The following is a 25,092-nucleotide window of genomic DNA, read 5'->3' as shown; positions in this document are numbered from 1 at the left end:
CTAATTTTCCAAATCAAGGTAGAGCTTCCACCACGGTGGACTCTTTTGGGGTGTTTCCCTTATAGTTTAGTGCACTTCCCTACTACTGCATATATCAAACCCAATGTAGCCTTTTGTAGCTGCTGTTGGGTCTGAGGCTCTGTTACTGTTAGTTAATTTTTGAAACTTCAGGGTTCCCCAACTTGTTTCAGTTGAGTCACATCCCACCTCTGACACCATATCTGAGGCAGGCATGGTATCACAAGTAAGGACACAGACACACAAATTACATGTTTCACCACCTTTATTAAGTTTGACTGGGGATGGAGATTTCCTAGCTGGCCCTAACTCTATAATAGGAGTTGTCTCAACCATCAACATAAAATGAAATGGTCCAAGTCAGTGAGGCAAACAAAGGAAAAGTCTGTGTCAGAAACCTATACTTACCCTCACGTTTCACAATAACTAAGTGTGGGAAAATTTCCACATTTTCAGAGTGCTCTCCAGAGTACTGTTGGCTGGCTTGGCCATCTTATCTGAGAGTCATCACAAATTGATCGATAACTGGGGACACTAAAGAAAAGGATTAGCCCCATCCTCTTGAAAAAAAACACCTCAAAACAGCCACCCCGTGCACATTTTCGTGGATGCATTTTCAGAGTGCTTTGCAGAGTGCTGTTAGCTAGTATGCTGGTCTTGGTTACACAAAATACAAAAAAATAATGTAAGTACCAGCAGCCACATCAGTGTTTTGCCTACCGGGGGCAAACTGTACTCCTCTCTTTGATGTGTCTTGATAGGAAGTAAAAGTGAACGTCGCCTTTGATGCTTGCAGACGTAAAAAGTGTGGCATCCTTTTCGCAGTATCCACTGATTAGCTGTCGGTGCGATTGTTCCTTTCCATCCTATTGGATTAGAAACAATTTAAAGTGAAAATTGCCTTGGTGTTTACAATTGTGTGAGAGTATTGTCTTTCCCAGAGTGTACATTGTTCGGCGGTTGGAATACTCACTGCCTTTGCATTACGGAAACGCAGGAGAGGCAAAGTGAACACAGCGTTTTGGGTCATGCAAAAGTGCTTGAAGTGATTCTCGTATGCAAAAAACGAAGAGGTGGGTGTGAGGTATTTATTTGTCCCTGGTTACTAAAAGGGGTGGCAAATTGATTGCACCTCGCGTGGCTGCGAAAACAGTTAAGGGGTGCAAATAATTATTCTCTTTCTTGGTACTAAAGCTGTTGCATATAGATATACATTAAAACGTACATCAATATATGTAAATGCACGAGAAATCCTAGAGACACTAGAGCTCCCTGGTGACATAAATTGATGCTGTATCTAGCTTCTTCATTTAATTGCAGTATTTTTTAGGTCTTACATTCAAATTGCTATTTGATCAAAATTAGCAGACACAAAAAGCAACACTAACCAAATACCATGAAAAAAAGGAAAGAACAATGTGAACAAGGCAGGACATTCTAACAGCCCCAGCATGTCCAGAGCTCAGGCTTTACCACTGCCTATTTCCAAAGAAGAGGAACCAATGGAAGAAAAAGATGAGGGAAAGACTAAAGAACTCAGGGGACGAGAAACTATTCAGTAGCCAATTTTCATTGATCCATCACAATCACTATACATGGAGGATATGGACTCTCTCCCCCTGGATGTATACGATGAAATTCAGGGTAAGCATATTTTGGGGGGAAGTATGTCAACTGGAGTGTTGCACAATGGACACTCCACCCATTTCTCTTATGGGAGAGATTACCATGCATGTGTAAGGAACTCATGGTGGCAACAGTAAAGACAGACACAAGTGATCACAGTTCAAGGGTGTTTATTAAACTGTATAATGGGTGAAAAAAACGCCTACTCTAAACTTAAATCTGAGATGGGAGCAAGCTTCGACCATCAAATAATAATAAGGCAGTCCTAGTAGCACTGTTCACAGGTACATCACTGTTTACCCCCAATGTGTAGGTATCCCTCCGTCGGGATCACATTTGCCAATTTCACAGTTCACTCAGTTTTATCTAATGTGTCAAAGACTTTCAAGTGTATGAGGGATTTTGCTCGATCCTCGTAGGGCCACTTTGACACTCCATGCCAGCCTCTCCTAAGGCCTCTTGGTCCTCGTAGTTTACAAAAAACACACAACCCAAAAGCGCTCCAGTCAGAGTCCTTGAATGAGCGCCCCAGCAGCGCCAGACCACTCTGCTTCTAGACCTTTTCGTAGGGTTTCTTTAAAGTTCAAACACAAAAGTTATTTGTCCAACAATGTTGCTGCCTGCAACCTTGGACTCAGCACAGTTTGGTTTACTATCAGTCTTCTCCGACTCACCGGCTGTGCTGAACTATTTGAGTTTCTTGACTCGGGAGTCAAGGACAGCACAACAGCGACAAGCACTTCTCCCCACTTTGGCTCTCAGCGCAGGAGGGCTCTGAATGCTGTTGACACCTTTCACACAACACGCCAGCTGGGCTTCCCGGTCCTATGATTTCACTTTTGGAGGCTTTGTGGGTCTGAGATGAAAAGGGCCAGGACAATTCCTTCCTTGTCATCCCTCATGGTCTCACCGCCTTTCTCCTTCGCTTGAACTGCCGGTCTGGAATGGTTGCTTTCTCGTGCATTCGGCCTCGCTCTATGTGCTCCGCCTTTTATCATTGGGGGAAGGGAAAGGGCTGTCAGGTGTGCAGCGTTATTGTTAATTGCCTGGCCCTTGTGTTGTAAACAGCCCTGGTGTTGGTCTGTTGTCTGTTAAGTTGTAGGAAAGTGTTTGTGTTGGAAAAGGGCGGGGGGTAGAACTTCTGAGTATCCTACAGGGTAGGATGGGGAAAAGGTGTTATAAGAAAGGGGGGCTGCGTCTCAACTGTCAGTGTCCCACTTCCACTCCCTTAGGACTCCTCATCCAGGTGATCCTCCCACACTGGTCCACCCCCAGGAACTGGATCCAATATCGATGGCCGTGCCCTGACCACCTGGATGACAGATCCCTGGGGACTAGCAAGTGAGACACCATAAGGTTTCTCACACTTGCCATGACAGAGCATACCCAGGACAAGAGAGACGCAGTGGAGGAAGTGACTTTGGCACGAAAACCAAGTGATTCTTTACAGAAAAAGGATGACAACACAAAGTCACTAACCATGGCCATTCAAAGTATGCAGGAACAACTTATGAGTGAACTAAAAACACATACTCCACATTTAATTGACATCTCCACATCTTTAACTTTATTACACAATCGACAGGAGAAACGAACACATACCAAAATTAATAACATGAAATGCGATGTGCAGACCATCAGTTGATCTAGCTGGCTTACTGCAGACTGTTAAAGCAACTGATGTGCCCTCTATGAATCAGGAAGTAGATCTCCCACTTCAATCACAAATAACAAGAACAAATGATAAGGGGAGTACTGAGAATGACACATTGGTAACGTGTGACATCAGTAACAAAACATTTTTTTGAAAGGGGGAGAAAATAATAAACAATCAATTAATGGAACTAAAAACCTCTAAAACATGTTTACGCAAATATTTGCACACATTAGCATTGCATAAATGTCAAGACTTTCAAGAAACAAGGGACCCAATTATTTCATTGTCCAATGACAGTAACAAAGATGAGGAGGGCGAATTGATGGAAGTTATAGATATATCATTGTCACAAACTCATTATGTTGAATCTAACTTTAGATTGGCAGACTCATTAAAACAAAAAAAGGGAAACACACAAGTACACAATAGAAGAAAGACAAGTTTAGAGAAACCAATATATGATATATTTAAAAGTACTCTTCCAATGATACGTTCCCCAAAGATCATGATATCCAATAATACAGGGTCTTGCGTGTCTACCAAAATAGTTGATACACAAGAGGAAATCGGAAATGACTTGTTGGGAAGTAACATCGCGTCTATGATGGAAGTTATGAGTAGAAATGAGCAGACACAAAAGTTCTATCCTACAAACAAGAACCTATCTCAGTGTGTTCTCTCCGTTCCTTCATGGGTGGAGGAAAAAGCACGGACCTTGATTAAAGCAAAGGTTAGAAATGTGGTCAAGAACATCATATCTCAAGGATGTTCTCAGGAACGCCTGGGTGAGCTGGTACCTGAGGGGCCTCACGATGAAGTGCAAGCCATTTCTAACTCTCTTAAAATCTTGGGGGCAGTAGATTGCAGGAAAACAAATGTTATATGTCTGAAAGGAGAATAGCTGTGTATAGCAGTATTGAAAAGGGAACAAATATCATCCCTTAAAGGTCCGCTATCACCTCAGATGTTACTAGAAGGAGTAATGCATCTTTTCAGACCTCCTTAAACTCTGAAGCAAAGGAGGGAAAAGTAAATTACAGCAATTTCTTATTATTTTTATGTTTTTTATTTTGGTTGGCTAAACAAGTTAACCTTTCAAAACATGTATAAAACTGCTTTCTCAAGCACCATAAAACAATTACATAATATTTTGTTTCTCAGTTGTCACAAGATTCTTGTTGTTAGACGAACATTATTTGATATCACTGATTATAAGTGATAAAAACCATCACAAGTTTCTTGTTGTTAGACAAACATTATTTGATATCACTGATTCATGAGTAATAAAAATAATTTGCAATCAAGTTGGTCATATACATTTGTATGGCTCATTCAGACTCCTTTGAATAGACACAGGTATGAGCCATAATTAACATTCAGATGACTGCATCGGGAGTCAAAGTCTTCTCTAAAAATGTTATTGTTGCTATCCTGATTGTTATTTTGCGAGTAGAGAAAATTTCATACCAGATGTCATCAGTTGTTTTGTATGAGTAAATGCCCAACATAAATTTGAAGAAGTAAAACCTTTGTTGCTGCATAACAGCCTGACATTCAGCTATGAGATGTTTCAAGGTTTCCTTGGTGTTTTTATTCTTACAAAACCAACAATATGCTGTATCAGAGCCAGTTATGCTTCTTCTGGCCAGAACCTCTTTTGTAGGCCATAGATTTAGGCAGAGTTTTAGGATTTTATATCTGAGCTGATGTGATGGACATTTGACCAGATAGCCAGCCATAGTACAGAACTTCTTATGGCCAAATAAAGCTCTATCAAAATCTACCAATAGGAGGCACTTTTCTTGAGTAATAAGCCAGTCCTGGTGATATAACTTAAACTTGACTTTCATTGGGTTTTCTAACAGTTGTTCTAGTGTAATGTCTGCTTCAGTAAGTGCAGTCAATATACAATTTTTCCATTTTGTTGGAAAGATATGTGTAGATACTAAAAGATATCGAGCTAGGACATTTAGAATGTTACCTTTTGTTAGTCCCAGCAGACACTTACATACAACACATACAACACATTTTCCAGATAACTTGGACATAGACAGCAGACCAAGTTCAAAGCGTAGTAAGGCAGTAGGTGTGCATTTTGGCAAGTTTAGGATGTTCTTCCAAAACCTTGCTTCCATGTTGTCCCAAAACTGTTGTTTCTGTGGGATCAAGGCTTCGGCCCCATAGGTGATGATGGGGTCTGCTTTTTGTTGGAAGAAGGTCATGATGTGAACACAAGTAAATTTGCCATATTTAGAGAGTAATACTTTATCTTGGGATATCATCATTTTCACTTTAGCTCCCAACGTGATTTTATACAGTCTATCATTGCGATGGTTACTAAACATTAAGCCCAAATATTTATATTCAGGCACCACCAAAAGAGTCTGATTTTGAATGCGCCAGATAAATTTGGTCGAAGACTTCGATAGTGACTTTCCCAAGTTCAATGATTTGTGTCTTGTCCAATTTTATGGACAAGTTATTGAACTTGGCATAGTGCTCCAATTTGTTCAATAGGGCTTGCAGCCCACTAGTAGTACGGGAGAGCAGCACCAGATCATCAGCATAGAGTGCTATGATCTGACCATTCAGTTTGGGGGGGTTATTAATTACACTCATCAAATCTATTCCAAGATCTAAAATAAACAGATTGAAAAGAATGGAGGCTAATATACAGCCTTGTTTAAGGCCACGTTTGGTCTCAAAAGATGGTCTCAAAAGAGGCGGATAGCAAGCCTTCCATATTCAGTCTGACCTGCATCGTTGTCACAGGTTTCCCCCTTTCTCACCTGTTTTCGCTGCTTGATGGATTCCGTCGTAGAAGTTTTCTTCCTTATGGTTCGGGTCTTGTACAAGCCCACTCGGCCGTCTTCGGCTTCCAGTGTTCATTCACTTCTTGTCCGGGATCGATATTAAACTCCAGGAAATCCAGGAATAGTAAGGAAAGAGGCACTCGGAGGCGGTGCACAGATTCAGGAGAAGGTGGGGTAGAAGGAGAGAGGATAGAATGAAGCAGGGGTCCGGGAACCAGGAAAACAGCAAAGTTCCGAAAAGGAGAACTACGGAGCACACGTCTAGCCACAGCTAACAGTAGCTTTGAGAAGGAGCGTCTCAACGCTACTGGAGAAATAATTGAAAAAGAAACTCCATAAAAAACAGACCTTTTTGTAATTATGTCGGCAGTTACTATAGCCCTAGCGCCTTTTTCAAAATTATATTAGGCGCTGAACGACACTTTGAAGGACCATACAACGTTATCAGCTATGATGCACACAGAGCTCATTTACCTGGAAGGCTATATCACTGCCCTTGAAAAAACGAAAGGAGATGTGGAATCTAAAGACAAGGAAAAAGAAACTCCAATCTTGAAGGACATTGAAACTAAGGAAAACAGTGACAAACTAAAAAAACGTGACACCTTAAAATGCAGCACGTAGACAATACTCCAAATCGAGAAACAAGAGAAAACAACCAGGGGAACTTCAGTTCAAACCGAGGATGAGGATCCCAGGAACAAATTATCAACTCTGAACTTTAAGAAAAACTATCCCACCTTGCAGGCATCCAAACCTGGAGACCAACAAAAAAAGACGACAGAAAAAAATGTGATAAATAATATACCTGCACAGAAAGTGGGCCAAAATGGATGTGTAGTGTTAGAACTGAACACAAACAAGACGCGCCGGCACCTGCAATAAAACTTACAAGAACAAGACGAACTTGCCCTCTTTAAGGAGGAAGAAGTCTACCCACTGTTTTCTCAGAAATTATGTACAGAAACTTTGGCAGTAAGTCGTGTGACGATCACAAATGACCAGAACTCAAAATCAACATCTGTTGGAAAAGATGACAAAGACAAACCTCAAAGGCAAGCCCCAGTACCTGCACCTAGAAAAACCCTCCAGAAACTGGCCAGAATGGGCCCTTAAAATGTGCAGATATTTGGGCCGCAGAAGAACTAAATAACATCCGGATAGTGATAGATCAATCATCCAAGAGTATAGCTCTCATAGATCTATCACAATATTCGATAGAAGAGTCGGAATCCGAGCTACCTAGACAACTGTCAGACGACAAACAGAAGACAACTATACAGAAAAACGTGGAATAAAGTATGGAGGAGGACTCTCAAAAAACATCAACTTTTATGACCCTTGTGGATAGATGTGAAAAACTAGATAAAGAACAACATCGAATTCTGAACTCTTCGCCTCAACAGCTAACCAGGACCGTACCAACGGAACCGAAAAAGGTAACAAGTTCCCAAGCTCTGCCAACTAGAGGCAGCACTTCCTGACATAACATCCAAATAGACAAAAGAAATAAGGACAACGACTATGACAAAGCAACCGGGTGCAAATTGAAAAAATACAACAAACATAACGTGATCAAAACGGAAGGCGATCCAGGGGGAAGAACGAAGATCACAAGTAGGTGATAAAACAAGAAACGAGGACATAGTCTTATATAGAGAAAAATTGAAGATTGTCAGAAACTTTAAGTTGGAACAAATTGGAATGAAAAATGACGGCACAGTCCTCATTTGAAAAAAACGTAATGATCCTTCTTCATTGCATTCCAAGTTTAAGACGGATAAGAACGGATGATATAAAATTAGTAGAATTTGGAACGAGGGGGAAACTGGACTGTGTATACCTTCACGTTCCCTCTACAGTGGTGAGATCAATTATATTACAAGCATTGGAAAATCTTTTAATGTTGGGTTATGATCTTACAGATTGCTCTGGAGAAACAGAAAGGCCTCTACCCACGAGATATGAAAGGAAATCTCCAAACAAAACGAAAGGACCGCATTGGGTAACAAAGACAAATAAACAAAATGAAGAACACTGAGTGAAGGAAAAAACTGATCATAAAGATAATGAAGATCGATGGCTGAATCCTCCAGAAAACCATCAGCGGAAACAGGGGCAAAAAAGGTCCCTTGCGACAGGACCTTAAAACATGAAAACCGTTTCGAACTCGATCGGAAGATGGTTGCAACAGAATCTCTGAAATGTTTTAAAGATCCTTTAGAGATAGGATGTTTCCCTGCGGGTCCATTGCAAAGACTTACGATAATCTTTTTGCCAGACGAAACTCCTCCCTCGGAGTCCAAAGAAACCAACCACTGGGCAGAAAACCCCAAAAAACAGAGCAAACAAAACTGGACCTGGATCTTGCAGGCTCTAGCTTCCTCAACTCGAAGATAGCCATGCATACGAGCAGTTATTGACCAGGAGGTCGCAAAAGAAAAACTTGAGACACCAAGTTCCATAATGCTGGGATTATTTTATTTTTATTTTTTTTGTGAGAAAAAAAACATTTTAATGTCATTTAAAAATATGTAGCAGCAATGTTTCCCAAGCAACTTTAAGGATGCTTAGAGGCAAAGCATTTTCATGTGAGCTCTGTTCTTAGACATCCATAGAGAATTTTAAGAATCGGACCAAGACGTTTCTGCATTAGCCCTCCGAGACACTTTTTGTCTGTGTACTGGGACTGGAATCTGCTATTGTGGCCAAATACACAAGGTTTCTGTGTAAAATCTGTTGGTACTCGGCGCACTGGACAGCTCGCCCCTTATTCTGATATTCAACAATGCATTGTATCATCCGATCATTCTCTTCTAGCAACCTCTGAATGGTCTCCTGGTTGATTGCAGCCTTTCCCCGGTATTTCTCAGGAACAAAAGTCACCGACATGCCGAACTGCAAACACCGATTTGAAGAAAGTAGCCCAATAGCACTCACAATGTTCACGATCGCCTCTAACGCTGTTTATGCTGCACCGCCGCTGTAGCAGCGACTGGATCCCATTAGAGAAATGGACCCTAGCAACCCGACCTCACCTCCTCATCACATGCTGGGATTATAGAATACGAGAGGTTTTACCCACCTACTCTCACCCAGCGACACAAACCTAGGAGAATTTGATATTCCTTGCCTCCAAGAGACCTGGCTAACTGATAAACCCCACATGGACGGAGGTGAGACCTTTCTATCTCCAGCATCAAAAGGCTCACACGGACGACCATCATCCGGCATACTGACCTTGATTCGTTCAAACAGCGAACTCCACTTCGTACAAACCCTGGTGACAACTATATTCATTAATTCAAGTCCTGCTCCTGAACTGGAAGGGGAAAAACTCCCCAGACGCCAAGAACACGGGTGACGTTCTGATTATAATGAACATATATTGGAACCCACTAGCAATGACCAGTGACCAGTTTCTGGAGCTCGCAAGCAGCACTTTAGATAAAATCTATGCCGACCATGAACCAAAATATTTAATCTTATGTGAAGATTTGAATTTGACCTTTCCCAAAATTTCCTCAGAAAAGATGACTAGCAAAAGAAAACCACCAACTGTGCTGAGAGGCATCAAATGGGCAAAACATATGACCTCAAGAGATTTATATAACCTGCACACATTGCGGGGAAAGGATGAGGAAATTGTTCCAACTTGGCAGAGAGACAGAAACTCAGCTACAATAGATCATATCTTTGTATCGAGAGAATTTCTTCCGTACATTACCCATTTTAAAATACAGCAGACAAAAAAAGAGTGATAGTAATCTTCTACTGGTGAAATGGGAAACGAAACAGGAAATCAGGAAAAAATTAAAACAAAAGTAGAAGTGGCTAGTGGGGGAAACAGATTAAGATTAACAGCAATGGCTGTCAAAAATCTAACTTCAAACTACATCACTACTTCCACAAGTGGTAAACATCAAGATGCTATAAATACTGAATACGAACAGCTCCTGACCATTTTCTGAAGCAAGAGAACTGGAAGTAAAAATATACAAAGTGAAAACTGTCATTGATTTTTATGACGAAAAATTGGTTGAAGAAAGAAGAAAAGTAACAGCAGCAAAGCATCTTGCAAATAAAACAAAAATGGGCAGACACATAAAATAGCCAACAAAGTGAGAAAACATAAAAAATGTGGTTAAAATCCCATCAAGCAATCCTGTACCAATGCGACGCAGAGGAAATGTTAAGAGTGATAATTGGCCGAAAATCCAGAGAATTCTGGACATTGATAAAAACAACGTCGAAAGATACTGACAATGGAATTTAAAAAAACATTGGGGAAGACGCTTGGATAAAACATTTCACGGCACTCTTTCAAATATATGCCCAAAATTTTCAACCAACCCAGCGAACTGGCGAAACAGTCTGGGATCTGATACAGAAACAGTCAAGAGGAAAATACAAAAACTGACTGGCCCCTGACCGGATGGCCTAACCAACGCCCATTTGAAACAAGCACCAGACGAATGTGCAGCCTTTATTCAGGAGGTGATCAAAAAAATAATTCTCACAAAATCCACTTGGACAAAATCAATCGTAGTCCCAATATATAAAAGTGCTCTGAGAGAAAGTGCTAAGAACCCATAGCACTACTGGACTTCATCGGAAAGCTATATGGCTCATTGCTACTGGACCACTTTCATAGCTGATAGCTGGACGAAGGAGGCTGCCGTTGCAGACCCATTTCAATCTGGCTTTGTGAAGAATGCAGGAACATCAATGAATAGTCTCTTGATGAGCATACTAAAAGGCAAGATAAAAGAAGGCCCCCCCAAGAATCTTTGTGGCCTTCGTTGACCTGTTCCGGGCTTTGACTAGGTCAACCGTGAACTTTTATGGGAAAAGCTCTTGGTAAAAAACTGCCAGAGGAACATCTTAGAACCAATTCAAGCTCTACATGAAAACACCTCAATGACAGTTTGACTAAACCAACAAGGCACCTTGTCGAGATCTATCCCCACGGCAAGAGGGGTGAACCATGGGTGCCCCTTGGCACCCTCCCTCTTTAACTCATACCTTTGGGACTATAAGGATACAAAATCAGAAGTGCAATTCTTCCCACCGGCCTGAGGGGGGGGGGGCAATAATATCTTGCCTTCTGTACGTGGATGATTTGATCCTCTTGGATCAGACCCCCATAGGCCTTCAACGTCAGTTGGATAACCTGAGCGCATACATAGGAAAAAATAATCTGAAAAACAATCAAATCAAAGCAAAGGTAATGATCCAAGAAAAAAAATCAACAAAAAATGAAAAGCTCAAATGGCACTTGGATGGTGTGAAAATCCAGACGGTGACAGAATTTAAATAATTGGGTGTCATTTTGAGTAACAGCCTAAAAGAAACAAACATGTAGGCAATCCTATTGGACAAAGTGAGAAAAATAGCATCTCAAGCCAAAGCTATAGATAGAAAATGTGTCTGCTTCTCAATGACACCAATTGTCCAATTCTATAAATCAAAGGTTGTGCCATCTTTGAGTTATGGAGCAGACGCCATGCCAAAAATTCCAGACGAAATATGGATGAAGTTAGAAAGCTATTTCTGGCACCACGTCCTGGTATTGCCAGCGTCGACACCCATGACATTAATTAGAAGGGAGCTATGCATACTCTCACTTCGGGCTATAGTGGACAGAAATCACTTGATGCTAGATAGAAAAGTAATACTTCCAGATCGCACAAAAATCTTTGACATCCTGTATATGGAGATGCAAGAGGCAAAAAGCAAAACTCTTAAAGAATGGGTAAAGAAAAACCAGGAAAAACTTGATGAAATAGAATAAACAGAAGAAGAACTAAAAAACAACCCGAACAAGGTAAAAACTAAACTGGAAAGATGGGATTGGATATCAACATTAGATAAAGCCGCAGGATATAAACTGACATCCCATCTTCCACCAGCAACCAGGAGATTGAACGAAATAAGGTCGTACATGGGAACATTTCCCAATAAAGAGCTATGTAAGACATTTATGAGGGCTTGTCTCAACCTTTTAATGACCAACGAAATAAGGGCCATCAGAGGAATCTCATCAACCAACATTTGTCGCTTCTGTGAACTACTGGACCAAATTGAAACTACATCTACTCCTGACATGTAAAGGCTTAACTAAAGAAAGAAACATTCACATGGGCCATTTGTTTAAAGACCCATCATTTTGGCACTAGGGATAGGAATACCCCCGTGGGAGCAAGAAGCCTTGATTCCAATGTGCCCGATCCAATGGAAGTCGAAAGCTATTAATTATCTAGGGGGTCATATCCCGGTCGACCCAACGGATGTTTACCAGGCAAACTTCCCCCCCACAATTCAAGGAATTGGAAACCGACCTCAAACGTTGGGCGACCCAAGAAATATCATTAATGGGCCAGATCACAGCCTGCAAAATGAACCTACTACTGAGATTCCTATACGCATGCTCATCCCTCCCAGTTTCAATTCCGGCACCTGTCCTCCAAAACTTAGAGGAAAATTCCACAAGTATTTAGAGGGGGAAAAAGCCAGAATTCCTAAAGATACAATGCTCGGCAACGCAAGGCTGGGTGGCTTGGGGGTCCCGGACTTACAGAGATATCAGATGGCGGCCCAGCTGGCATGCACCCAGGCATGGCAAACTCTCACCAACCGACCCAGATGGATGGACCTTGAACAATCACGATTACCTCTCCCACTACGCTTACTTCCACACATCCCACCACCAATGCGGCGGCAATGGCAGGTCTGTTGGCGGCCACCAAACACACCATCTTCATCTGGGATAAAACCTTAAGAGAAAAGGGGGTACCAGTGGGACTTGGCCCCACTTCCCCAGTCTTCCTGAACCCAGCTTTTTCACCCAGGGCCTCCCCCCAAAACTTTAAAACCTAGATCGCATGGGGACTCGAGACCTTGGGACAGCTCTTCAAAAGAGGTCAACCTTGCACTTTTGTTGTTTCAAAGAAATCTTCCAGCTCCAGGAAAAGGACAGATTTACATACATCCAGCTACGTCACTGGTGCTCCCACCCACAAACTCGCCAAGCAGCTACCGGCCTCCCAACACCTATGGAATTGACTCTCAAGGAGCTACCAAGCCGGGGCAAAATTTCCACTCTATCTAAACGCCTCCAAAAGGATTTCCTAACCTCCAAAACCAGATCCATGGCCCAATGGGAAGCAGACCTAGGCCACCCCATAGAGGACCAATCCTGGGTGGACATTTGGACCCGCGCTCAGTCATCATCGGCATGCATCACGAATAGAGAATGCGCATACAAAATCCTTTTTACGCTGGTACTATCCACCCCTAAGACTCCACCATATGAACCATACTCTTGATCCAACTTGCTGGAGACAATGCGGCCAAATAGGGTCCTTCTTTCAAATGTGGTGGACTTGCCCAAAAGCCCACAACTTCTGGAAACAGTGCCTGGCGATCATCGCAGAAATTACGTAGACAAGGCTCCCCTTGAACCCCGAAACCATTTTGTTGGGCATCCCAGTACCCGGAATCTATCCAAGATCTGGACCCAAAGCCAAACTACTATCCCAATGGCTTCTGGGGGGTAGAATTGTAGTAGCACGCTCATGGAAATTGGTGGAGGGCCCTCTTCTACCCCTCTGGTGGGTAAAAATATGGGATGTACTAATTGCAGAAAAGGTGACGGCAGCCAGGGTGGGTCTTCTTCATCGCTTTCGGAACATTTGGGGCCAAATCCTTGACTTTGATCGAGACTTCCCAGCTCTGACTTATAAACCCCAGCTGGCCCGGAGTATCCTAGTCGATGGATGGGTGTCAGGAATCAGGGGTGGAAGTTATGGAACCGCTGGCGGCACTAGCTAGCGGTTACCTCGCTCTAGTCCTCATCCAATATGGCGGAGGACTCTATAAGTACTGACTCCGCCCCCTTGTGCGGTGCATTGTATCTGTGTTTGCTTCTCGCACGCTAACGCTCCGTTACTCTCTAGTTTTTACCTTCCATTGGGCTTTCTTAGCCGCCTTAGTCTCCAACTATATCCTAATCTTGTACAACCTTTGTTTCTCGCTGCATTTCCTTCTTTCGTATTCTGCCGCGCTACAACCCTACCATCTAGTCTTTGGGTTCACGGCCTGTTCTCCGCGGTTTCACCGCTTCGGTGGCTTGCTGTCTTGCTTACCTGGGTACGAGGCTCCTCCTACTTTCCTGCTCGGCTTCTCGCCGTTCCTTCCCTGCTGCCTGCAGCCTTCTCTGTGCGCGGCACTGTTTGCACTGTTTGCTACTTACATTTGCCTTCCGGTACCTCCAACTTTTGTTCGGCTCTGCTCGGAAAGCGGCACTCTCTTCCTGTATCTGGTTTATTTTCTACTCTGCGGTATCTTGCCATCTATTCCTTTCACTGGGTATGCATTTCGGGTTTCCTTCTTAGGCCATTTATTCTCCTTTCCTTTCCTCCTTTTCGTCTATTATCCTGCTACTTACTTACGATTTCCTTGTTGCTATTGAAAGGTTCTACCTGCAAGTCTTATTCCGAGCTCTGTCTGGGAAACTGGTCGCGGACATCTGTTTACTTCCAGTCAGCCTTCGCTATCCACCTTCAGCGTCGGCCCACAGCGGTTTCTGCTAGGAGAGATTATTTCTTCCAACGGCCTGGGTTATCAAGGACTGTCCACCTCATCTCCTACCATCAAGATCTACAGGGTTTTTTCTGCTTTGGCTTTTTCCCTGAAAGTGAGGCTGGCCCCACTGGAGGCACCCAAGACAGGTTCCCACTACTGTCACGGTGGCCTCTGGAGGGGATAGACCTTATCTCCGCGAAAAGATGGACCGGATTTATAAGGACAAGTCATCTAGCAACAAGAAGAAGAAGCTTCCAAAGAAGAAGAATCCTCTCAAGGATCTATCCTCTGAAGAATCAGGTGAGGAGATAGGGGAGGCGGAACCGGAGTCTGACAATGGGCCCCGCAGGAACAGGAGTGGGGGAGTGGCCTTGGGTGGCCTGACGACCACAGGGAGTTAGGGAGAGTAATAAAATATGTTGTTCTTAAGATGTATAACACGCCTGTTAAAATTCTGTATTGCTACCATCCTGCCTTGTTCAAAAATAAACATATTTTTTTAAAAAAAGACCCATCATTTTACAACTAAGAGGACTGGTGGAACCGCTTGATAGAAGGAGAAAGAACAAGAGATGTGATTGCTGTGACACAGTTTCTACAAAAAATTGATCTTCAGAAACAGGAAAAGACTTGACTTAAATGACAAAGAGTAAAAGTGGGAGAGAGGCTTAAATTCCTACATGGCAAACAGCAAGACAGCGAAAACAGGCCTGGACATTTGCAAAGACATCAATGGACCAGAAATAAGATGAATTTCATAGATGTAAAATTGTAAAAATTGTTTACGCAATTAAACCAATAAAAAAATAAGAAATATATGACTAATTTGATGAATGATCTAAAGTTAAAGAAGGAGAGCTATAAAAAGAATTCCAACACTAGACCACATAAGCACAAATATGACTCTCAAGTTAAAGAAATGAAGAAGAGAACTCACAAATTGATAAGTCTCACCAAGAGAACTACCTCTGATATGATTAAATCAGGGGAGTCCATTCGTAAATTGGCACAAAATCTGAGAAACTGGCTAAAACAGAATCAATCAGTTTTGTATCAAAGGGATGGTGAGAGTATGCTGGCCTCGCTTAAGGATAAAAACTTGAGTAGTTTTTGGTCCCTGATTAATCAAACTGAAATAAGGCAACAAACATTACAGACTAATCCCATTCCTGAACAGACTTGGGCAAAACACTTTTTGAATATCTATAAAAGTGATTCTGAAAAGGAAATCCTGACCGAAATCCAGAACCATAAATGGGAAAAATCTATCTCAATAGGCCCTATGGCGAGAATAATTAAGAAGGTTAGCTGCTCTAAAGCAGGGGGTCCGAATTGGCTAACAAATGTCCTATTGAAACAAAATCCGGTACTCTCGGCTAATATTCTATATATACTGGTTCTGGACATCCTGGGCACAAGGAATACCCCTCTAAGTTGGGAAACTTACTATGTCGTACTCATTTTGAAAAAAGATTTGCGAATATCACCACTCAATTACAGACCCATAGCAATCATAGACGCAGATTCAAAGATATTTGCGTGCATTGTCGGGGAACACATAGAAGTTTGGTGTTTATGAAAAAACATACTGGACTACAGGCAAAAAGGATTTAGCCTATCCTTGGGTACAGATTGTGGTGGATTGTTGTTGAGTAGCCTACATAGACAAGTCTGGGATGCACACGCTCCTCCGGAGTACTTGGCATCAATGGACTCAAGTATGGCATTTGACTTGGTAAATCGTCAAATTCTGTGAAACAATTGTGCTATGTTTGGTATGCCTAGGGGCCTACTAAGTATTCTGATACACTTACACACTGATACTAAGATTCAGGTCAGGCTCAATTCAGAAGGCCTATTAACAGGTCCCATTATAACGTCCAATGGATTGAGACAAGGTTGTATGTTAGCCCCAATTTTATTTAATCTTTATGTTACAAATGTTGGCAGGGTCTTAATGGAAGCATTCTTTGTATCCCCAAAAATTGATAGTTTAAAAATCGTGTGGGTAGCATATGCGATGACTTTGTTCTCGTGGATCATACGCCTGTTGGTCTGCAGAGACTGTTAGAGGTGTTTTGCCAATATAGGAGTTATCAAAAATGAGTAATAAATAATGCAAAAAATGTGATCATGAGATTGAATGGTAGGGGGTTACGGAAAAATACTGATATCACTTGGTGGCTGGACCATACTTAACTACTAGAAAAATCAAAGATGGTCTATTTAAGATTCCCTATAGTGGCAAACCACTCTAAATGGTTCTATAGAAATTATCTGGAGGTGAAGGTTGTAAAAATGGCCTCGCAAATGAAAGTGGTGGATAGGAAATATGGCACATTTTCTATTCTTCCTACATTGAAGTTTTACAAAAGGAAGGTTATTCCAAGACTCTGTTATGGGCTGGAATTCTTTCCTTCTTGGGCCACTTTATTAAATGATATAATGAGCTCATGACTCTATACGCAAGTTATGCCCCCCCCAAAAGAATATAAGAGCACTAGAATCATATTGGAGCTATTTCCCATGTCAAATCACTAGGAATAATTCAGATTCAATGTGATGTTAATTAAGGAAATATCAAGTATAAGAGAAAGATCGAGCAGGGAAAAAGCAATGTGTAGACAACCGGAGGTAACCGTGCCGGTGTACCGGCAGGTTGCCGCAAGACCCGTAATGATTTACCGGCGCCTGACTTCCCATAAACTCCGGGGGATTACAACCCCGGCAGTCCGGGAAGTCAGGCACCGGTAAATTGTAATTCTCCATTCCCATAGAGTCCTATGGGAATGGGGAACACGGAAGCACCGGTGCTTCCGTGATGGTCTGCCTACCATGGCCGCTGTGCTCAGCAGGGTCAGACGTGCCGTGCATAGCGACTCCGGCAGGCATACCTGTAATATGCCGGTATGGAAACAACAGTGCTGGTAACCTTACCGGCACTGTTGTTTCTGGAATGGCATAGTTGTAATGATGCCCGTTGTCTGAACTCGACAGAAATAGAAACTTTGCCACATTTGCTACTCAAATGTCCTGTCTTAAAGTGTCAGAGAATAGAACATTTTAGTAAATTTGTCTCCAATACTCAATGTGTTTCTTTATTCCTATTATGGATGAATATCATGCACGAAAAGCATGTACCTCTGAAGCTAGCAGTACTGAGTTTCCTAAAAAAGGTATGTAAAGTATGTAAAGTTTTCTAGGGTTTTAAGTTCATTTTTAACTTTAATTCAATTGCAAATACTGTTTTACCAATGAAGGACATGAAATTATTGTTTTATGTAATATAGTAATGGAAATTCTTTCAAATATCTATGAAATTAAATGTCAATGAATTTGCATTCATTTGTATTAATTAAGTAACTTTTTTTGTATTGTTTTATATCAATGCCTAGTAAACAATAAATATATAAATAATAATTGTTTTAAAAAGTGTGGGAAAATGAATGAAAATAAAGAGTATCAAAAGAATGTCAGAATGGCAATGAAAGTCGCTCACCACTCCCTTCCCCAAGTTCAGTTCACTGGGGTTCTTACAAAGTTCCTTCAAGGTGGATATTATCACAGTTCAAAGGTTTCCTTTAAATCTGTTAGGCTGCCCTCGCATATTTCAATGTCAGTTCAATGTGCATCACAGTTCTCTTCAATGGATTCCTTCGGGCTTCCCTCATCCGGCTTCACAATTCTCAAACAAACAGATATTCACAAAGTTCCTTCTTGGTTACTTTCACAGGCTGCCCTTGCCTGTCTTCAAACACTTAAACATGGCTGAAACACTCTCCAGCTAAACAGCTGTGCTTCACAGAGCTCAGGGAGAACTCCCTTCCCCAACCTTTGTACTTCTCTTTCACAATATTCATCTGTCAGAGACCTTCACAACCGCATAGTATTATCAGCCCCATGCGTGACCAATCCGACAGGAGGGTCCTTATCATTATCACTTTGCCAGACACTTGTACAACCGCACAGAATCCTCACCCCTATGCGTGACCACTCTGACAATAGGATTGACTTCTCAATGTCTGTGTCTCTTGCACTTGGCTTCGCAGAACAGGCCCTCAACCACTCTGTTCCTTATTTCACAAAAGCATATAGTTAATTAAGATGGGCCCACGGCCAGTCTGCTCCTCGTTTCACAAAAATATCAGTTCTCTTCCACAATAGCCTTCCGGGATCTCTGCACTCTCTCTTCCCCTCGGGCCCTTTTTTTCAGTGGCTTTCAACACATTTCACTTTCATTATCCATTGTTCTGTTATCTTTCAAGATGCGCTCAACAACGTGCCTTCTCAGACGTCACCACTCTGTTACTTTGCTTCTCATCTGCTCCCTCGCCGGCTAATCTAGTAGCGCTCAGGGTTTTACCCACCTGCCTCTCAGACTCTCCCGGGTGGCCTCGCTGCTCCGGGGATAAACAAGCAGTTTGCTGGTGCATGGAGGAAAGGGATTAGCCAGCCTCTCGGCTCCCTCCTCTGAACTCTCTGGCTTCTTGGAGACACGGCTCCCTCGCCACGCTTTCTGCTGCCTCAACTTGCAGCCTGTCAGCATCTCAGCATCTCGTTCTCCCTGACCTTGTTCTCGGCAGCTCACTCTCAGCTGCTCCTCCGTCTCGCCATTCATCTGGCCTTCTTTCTTGGCCCCTGTCTCGCTCTCTGTGTCTTTCTGTGTTCCACCTTTTATAGTTTGGATAGCGGTCCATGAGCTTCAGGTGTGTGATTGTGACTAACCTTATTAGTGGGACAGGGCCAGTGTATGTTACTAGTGGTAATCTTCCACTCTCAGCCTTCCTCTTCCTCATCTCAGTAGTTGGGGTGATGAGGAAAGGAGGGGAGTTATGGGAGTTGTAGTATCCCATAAAGGTAGAGGGAATATGGGGTAAAAAACTGTTGTCAAATGGGGGACACCATGTCTCACCTTCTGGTGTCTCCTCCCCAATCCCCGAGTACCCCCTACCCAGGTGATCCTCCCTCGCTTGTCTACCCCCAGGGTCGGGATCCAATAGAGATGGTCCTTCCCTGGCCCCCTGGACAAGGGATCACCACGGACTCAGTCGTGAACCACCTTCAGGTTTTTCACAAACCCTCTGCCTATGCAATATGGACGCAACTGCTTCACAGGGGAACCTCGAAAGGAAATCCACATTCCCTTGGTCTTTCCCCTTTCTATGTTCCACTGTGAAGCAGTAAGGTTGCAAGTCCAGAAACCATTGCATAACCCACAGATTTGATTCCTTTCACTGACTTATCCATACAAGGAGAGAGTGGTTGGTGATTAATTTGAATTTGATTTTTAATATATAATAATTGAGATGTAGGATGGCCCATTTTGTAGCGAGAGCTTCTAACTCCAAAATGGAGTAATTTATCTCCCTGGGAAAGAGTTTTCTACTGGCAAAAAGTATAGGTTGTTCTAAGCCGTCATGACTGTTTTAAGATGGCACCTAATCCAGTCAGAGAAGCATCAGTTTGAAGAATGAAATCTTTGGAAAGGTCTTCTACCTTCAAAATGGGATTTTGGCATAGGGTTTGCTGTATTTTGTTGTAACAAACTTCATCCTCATCTTTCCACTGGAGTCTTTGTGGTTCTGCATTTTTAAGCTTATCATTCAGCCTGGAGGTTTTATCAGAAATATTTGGGATGAACCTACGATAGTACCCTATCAATCCCAAGAAGGCTCTTAAATTCCTTTTAGTTTTAGGTGTCAGTGCTTCAAGGACTACTTTTACTTTTTCCATTTGGCTTTGTACACTACCGTTCCCTATGAAGAAGCCTAAGTATTTTATAGCTGACTGGGCCATTTTACACTTTTTTGGGTTGGCTGGGAGCCCAGCTTTACACAGAGCCCTCATAATGGTATATAGGTGATGGAGATGTTCCTCCCAGATCTTGCTACATACTACAATGTCATCAATGTGTGGCCGCTGAAGCTAGAATAAGGTTGCACAATTATACTCATTAATCTTTGGAACGTCACAGAGGCACCATGGAGTACAAAGGGCAAGACTTTAAATTGGAACAGTTCTGTTGAGGTTGAAACATCAGTTTTTTCTCTGTCAGGCTCATGTAGTGGGATCTGCCAGTACCCTCTCGTAGAGTCTTAGGTCGAAAAATAGGCAGCATCTCCCAATGTGTCTACTAAGTCATCATCACGGGGCATGGGATAGGCATTGAAGGAGGAAATTAAATGTACCCTTCTGAAGTCTATGCAGAATATCCAGCTCTGGTCAGGTTTTGTCACCAATACTATGGGAGAGGACCAGTACTGAAAGAGATTTTAATGATATTAGCTTTTAACATATTTTCCACCTTTTCTATGATAATCTTTTTGTGGGATTCTGGTAGTTGGTATGGTTTTAAATGCAGCACTTTACCTACAGGAGTATGTATGTAATGGTAGGTTCCTTTCAGTGTCCCTGGTCTTTCACTAACAACATCAGGAAACTGTTCAATAAGATTGGTTAGATGTTCCTTCTTATTGTTCCTAAGTTCCTGGTGGATTAGTTTAAGGTTATCCATTTCTTGTGGTACCAAACAGGATAAGATGGTAGAGTGAGAGGCTGAGGGGTTTTCATTCCACTCTTTTAAATGATTAATGTGATAAATATGAGTTTTCTTGCATCTATCAGGTTGTGACACTGTAATTACATGTCGCTGCCTGTTCAGCTATTTCATAGGGTCTGTGCCACTTCGAGACTAACTTTTTTTCTGAAGTAGGCAGGAGGACTAGACATTTCTGCCCCACAGAGAAAGATCTCAGATTGACCTTGTTATCATAGGAAATCTTTTGCTGTCATTGGGCTTTCTCCATTTGGGTAGGGACTAAATTCCGGACTAACGCCATATGCTGTCACAATCTTGTGGTGGTTTGAGAGTGGTATTAGGGCCTCTTCTCCTTCTTCCCACAATTCCCAGGGTTTGTCCAGGACATCGCTAGGCTCTCAACCATATAATAGCTCAAAAGGGTGTACAGGAGGGAGGAGCGTCCTCTGACGGGCCCATGGGATCAGAGCTCTCCCTCGAGTACTTTAAGACGAGATAGCTGCACCATGAGGTGGATGGGGTGCGGGATTCTCTTACTCCAACGCCAATCAATAAGGACAACTCAATGGTTTGGCAAAAGGAAGTCTGTTTAAGTACAAAAAACGGGGAAACAATAGGAAATCATCAGTGATGCAATCGCCCGTCTCGCTTGAACTCCCAATTTCTTCATTCGGACAGCAATAGTTATAGCCATTTCTCGTCATCATATGACGTGTAAAACTCAAAGTTTGTCATGCAATTATATTGGACAACTTAAGTATAGGTACTATATCTGTATATGGTAACGGAGTGTGGGGATTGGATAACTCTTATCGGATGGGCGTCTAAGCTCATCCCTCTATATCATTTGTGTTAGACGTCACTAAAAGCACGACATCTCATTGGTTCTACTAGCTATAGGACCCTCGATTATTTGGTCCATTGTGATTGGATGGGTTACACCCCTAGGCATAAATCTCCACTTAATTAGCAGCATGCAGAATGATCGGCCAGGTGCGGTATGCCCCAAGATTCACCCTGCCTCCCCTCCATCAATCAGTACTTTAAGGCTATGTGTCAATTAGTTGGCAGAGGATGGCCTCGAAACTTTAGCTTCTTATCAGGAGAAGTTATGGTATCCTCTGGGTTTAGATGACATCAGACGTTGGTGCCTCTTCGCGCTTGGCTGGTCACGTCTCAGTACACCGTGCATCTGCTTCATTTTCCCTCAATTTGTGTATTTGATTCTTCCTTTAGCCTTGCCACCTGCCTGGGCCTCTTTTTCTCGACCTTCACTGGAAGGCTGCTATGCTCTGAAGTTTCGTTTCTTCGAAGTTGCCGCTCTCCTCCCTTCTGTAGGTTGACCTCGAATTCCCAAGCATGAGCAGCTTCTTACTAAGTTTCGATTCCGCTCTTTTGTCTGGCTTTGTGCTGGTATACGATTCCTGGCTTGTTTGACCCCTACCATTCTGGGCTTGATTCTGCTTTTGTAAAATGGAGTCGCACTTGTATAATGTGCTTCTTTGAGGTAGATATAGTTGGCGCTTGCCGCTCTATTCTTCTACTAAGCATAGCAAGCAGTACCATTTCCTTAGCTTCTTGCGTGCCAAGCCTATTTACAGGCGTTTAGCCAGTTGCATATTTTGCCTCCTGCTTTATGGTTATATTTCTTTAAAGTTCAGCATTGTTTCTCCTTTTAAGTCCTTTACCTCTTTATTCATCTCATTTCATCTTTGTTTGTCATCCTTTGGTTGTTATTTTGTTCATCTGTAGATCTGTCCTGGCCTTGTGTTATGTTGTGCTCTCTGTTGGTTTATTTGCTCCTCATATGTCACATATCTCAGTGAGTATTTCCCTGGTATTTCAAAATGGGAGGCTGGAGTGCAGGCCATATCTCGGACCTCCTCTACAAGGGGAAAAACCGGTGGAAGCTTGTGGTGATTTTTGTGAGCTACATTGATCCACTCAACAGAATTTTGCCAAAACCAAGCTGCATTTGCGCAGAAACAGTAAAATGATTGCGCTGGCTCCTGTGAGCACCATGACCTTAAAAATGCGTTTCGCAGCATCAAAATAAATGGCTGCACCATCTTGCCAAGCATACATTGGACAGTATGGAACAAGGGGACACACTGAGGGTGCGTACCAGTGTGTTCTGACACATACAAATGGAATAAAGTGAAAAAGCAGCGTTGCCTTGCTGCTACGCCCAAAACCCCCATTAAAAAGGAAACTTTTTCACCTTTAAAATAATGCTGCTGACGCTATTTCCATCTGTCCTTTCTTAAATCACTGTGATTAATAAGGCCCGGCCATGCCCAGGATATCTCATCGTGCTTCAGCAAAACCAGGCATGATTCCTGAACGACAGGCCCTGTCAAAGAAACTCTGAGAAAAATCAACAAGGAATTCCACTTTTACCCGCACAGGAAAACATGCTCATTTTCTTCACAATGTATCAAAGCTCAGTAGTTCAAAAGAAACTCCAGCTATCTGAGCCAGGTCTATTTCAAGGCATCTGTGTTTCAATACAAAACTCCCCCAGAGAACCACCATAAAAACTCTCAGCAGAGACTAACATCCCAATGATAATTACTAGGTTGGAAGGAATCTAGTCTGGGCTGAAACCCCTGACAATGGAACTCCCAGTACAAGAAAATTTGAAGTGACAATAAACCTTCAATCAAGCTGGAAAACACCTACCTTGCTCTGAAGGAAATGACAGTTGGTGGCAGCTGAAGAGAAAAAAAATGCTCCAGTGACAGACGAAGGATTGCCATTTGCTTCCAGAGACCATTTCATAAATAAACTTTAAAGACTTTTATCTCCGCAGCAAGACTTTGTAAAAATGCGAAAATGTTACAGTTTAAATTTGATTTTATGGGCTTTCATTGAAGACATGGTAGAATTCACTGACACCTTGGGAATAGAAATGGCAAAGTACTGCGGATTACAAGAAAAGCATCCATGTTGCCAATGCACATTTTTATACTTACAATCCTTATGATCATCCACACGTGTATAAAGTTATGGAATTTTAGGCGGAATCATTCATAATCAAAATTACTAAAAAGTATTAAATTGACCAAACAATGTCTCACAGATTGCAGGGTTGGACTGCTATGCTCTACATTAAATATGTAACCTGATTATATCATTTATTAAGGTGCTGCAAATGTACAAATGTGTACATTCTGTTATGACTGATTTTTGGCAAAAAGGTCTGTGGGAAGTCTTTTTACACCATAAAATGCAACCTCCTAAACTGAGGCACATCTTAGGGGAGGCAGCCAACATTGATTGTCCAATCCAGTTGCTTAGAGGCATGCTTAGCTAAACCAGCCCAGCAATATAGTCTATGATGTCACCATGCTCTATATAAAGAGTCCCTGACAAGACTCTAGACAGACACTCTTCCTGATTTTCCTGCGCTGGCGTTCCATTCCTGTTTCATTCATCCTGCTGAGTCCAGATCCCAACTACAAGGCCAAAACATTGGTGACCCTACTCCAGGGCCCACTGCAAAACCCAAGCAGTGCTGATCCTATTCCCAGCAAGGCCTTTGATCCAAAGGCAACCCATTAATCTCCCATTAAAAGAGGAAAGCTGTGGTATTCTTTGGGAAGCATCCTGAACCAGCCTGGCTTGCTGCCCACTAACTGCATCCAGAGATACCTGTGCCATCCAGTGACCAGAATTACCATCCGGTGACCCGACCTGCCCAGCTGTCATTTGACAGGCACCACCGTGTAGTGACCACAACCATTGATGGTCCAAAATCCCAAACTTAAAGTGGACTGTAAGTATAATCCCTACCCCATAGAAATCCATAGTCTACTTGTCTTGCATTTGTCCTTATCCCACTCTCTAAGCCA

At 42.5% G+C, this 25,092-nt stretch overlaps 1 protein-coding gene and 1 pseudogene across 1 annotated transcript in view; one reads left to right on the top strand and one right to left on the bottom strand.

The window, feature by feature from the left end:
• FBXO42 (F-box protein 42) overlaps nucleotides 1–25,092 on the top strand; it is a 1,015,376-nt gene that overhangs the window by 67,364 nt on the left and 922,920 nt on the right. The window lies entirely within an intron of this gene.
• LOC138473743 (SS18-like protein 2 pseudogene) lies at nucleotides 8,658–9,406 on the bottom strand (annotated as a pseudogene).

Source organism: Ambystoma mexicanum, chromosome 8 (assembly GCF_040938575.1).
Source record: "Ambystoma mexicanum isolate Mex_15411 chromosome 8, UKY_AmexF1_1, whole genome shotgun sequence".
Classification (NCBI taxonomy): Eukaryota; Metazoa; Chordata; class Amphibia; order Caudata; family Ambystomatidae; genus Ambystoma; species Ambystoma mexicanum.
The sequence above is the reverse complement of the archived record's forward strand: the minus strand, read 5'-3'. Positions and strand labels throughout refer to the sequence as shown.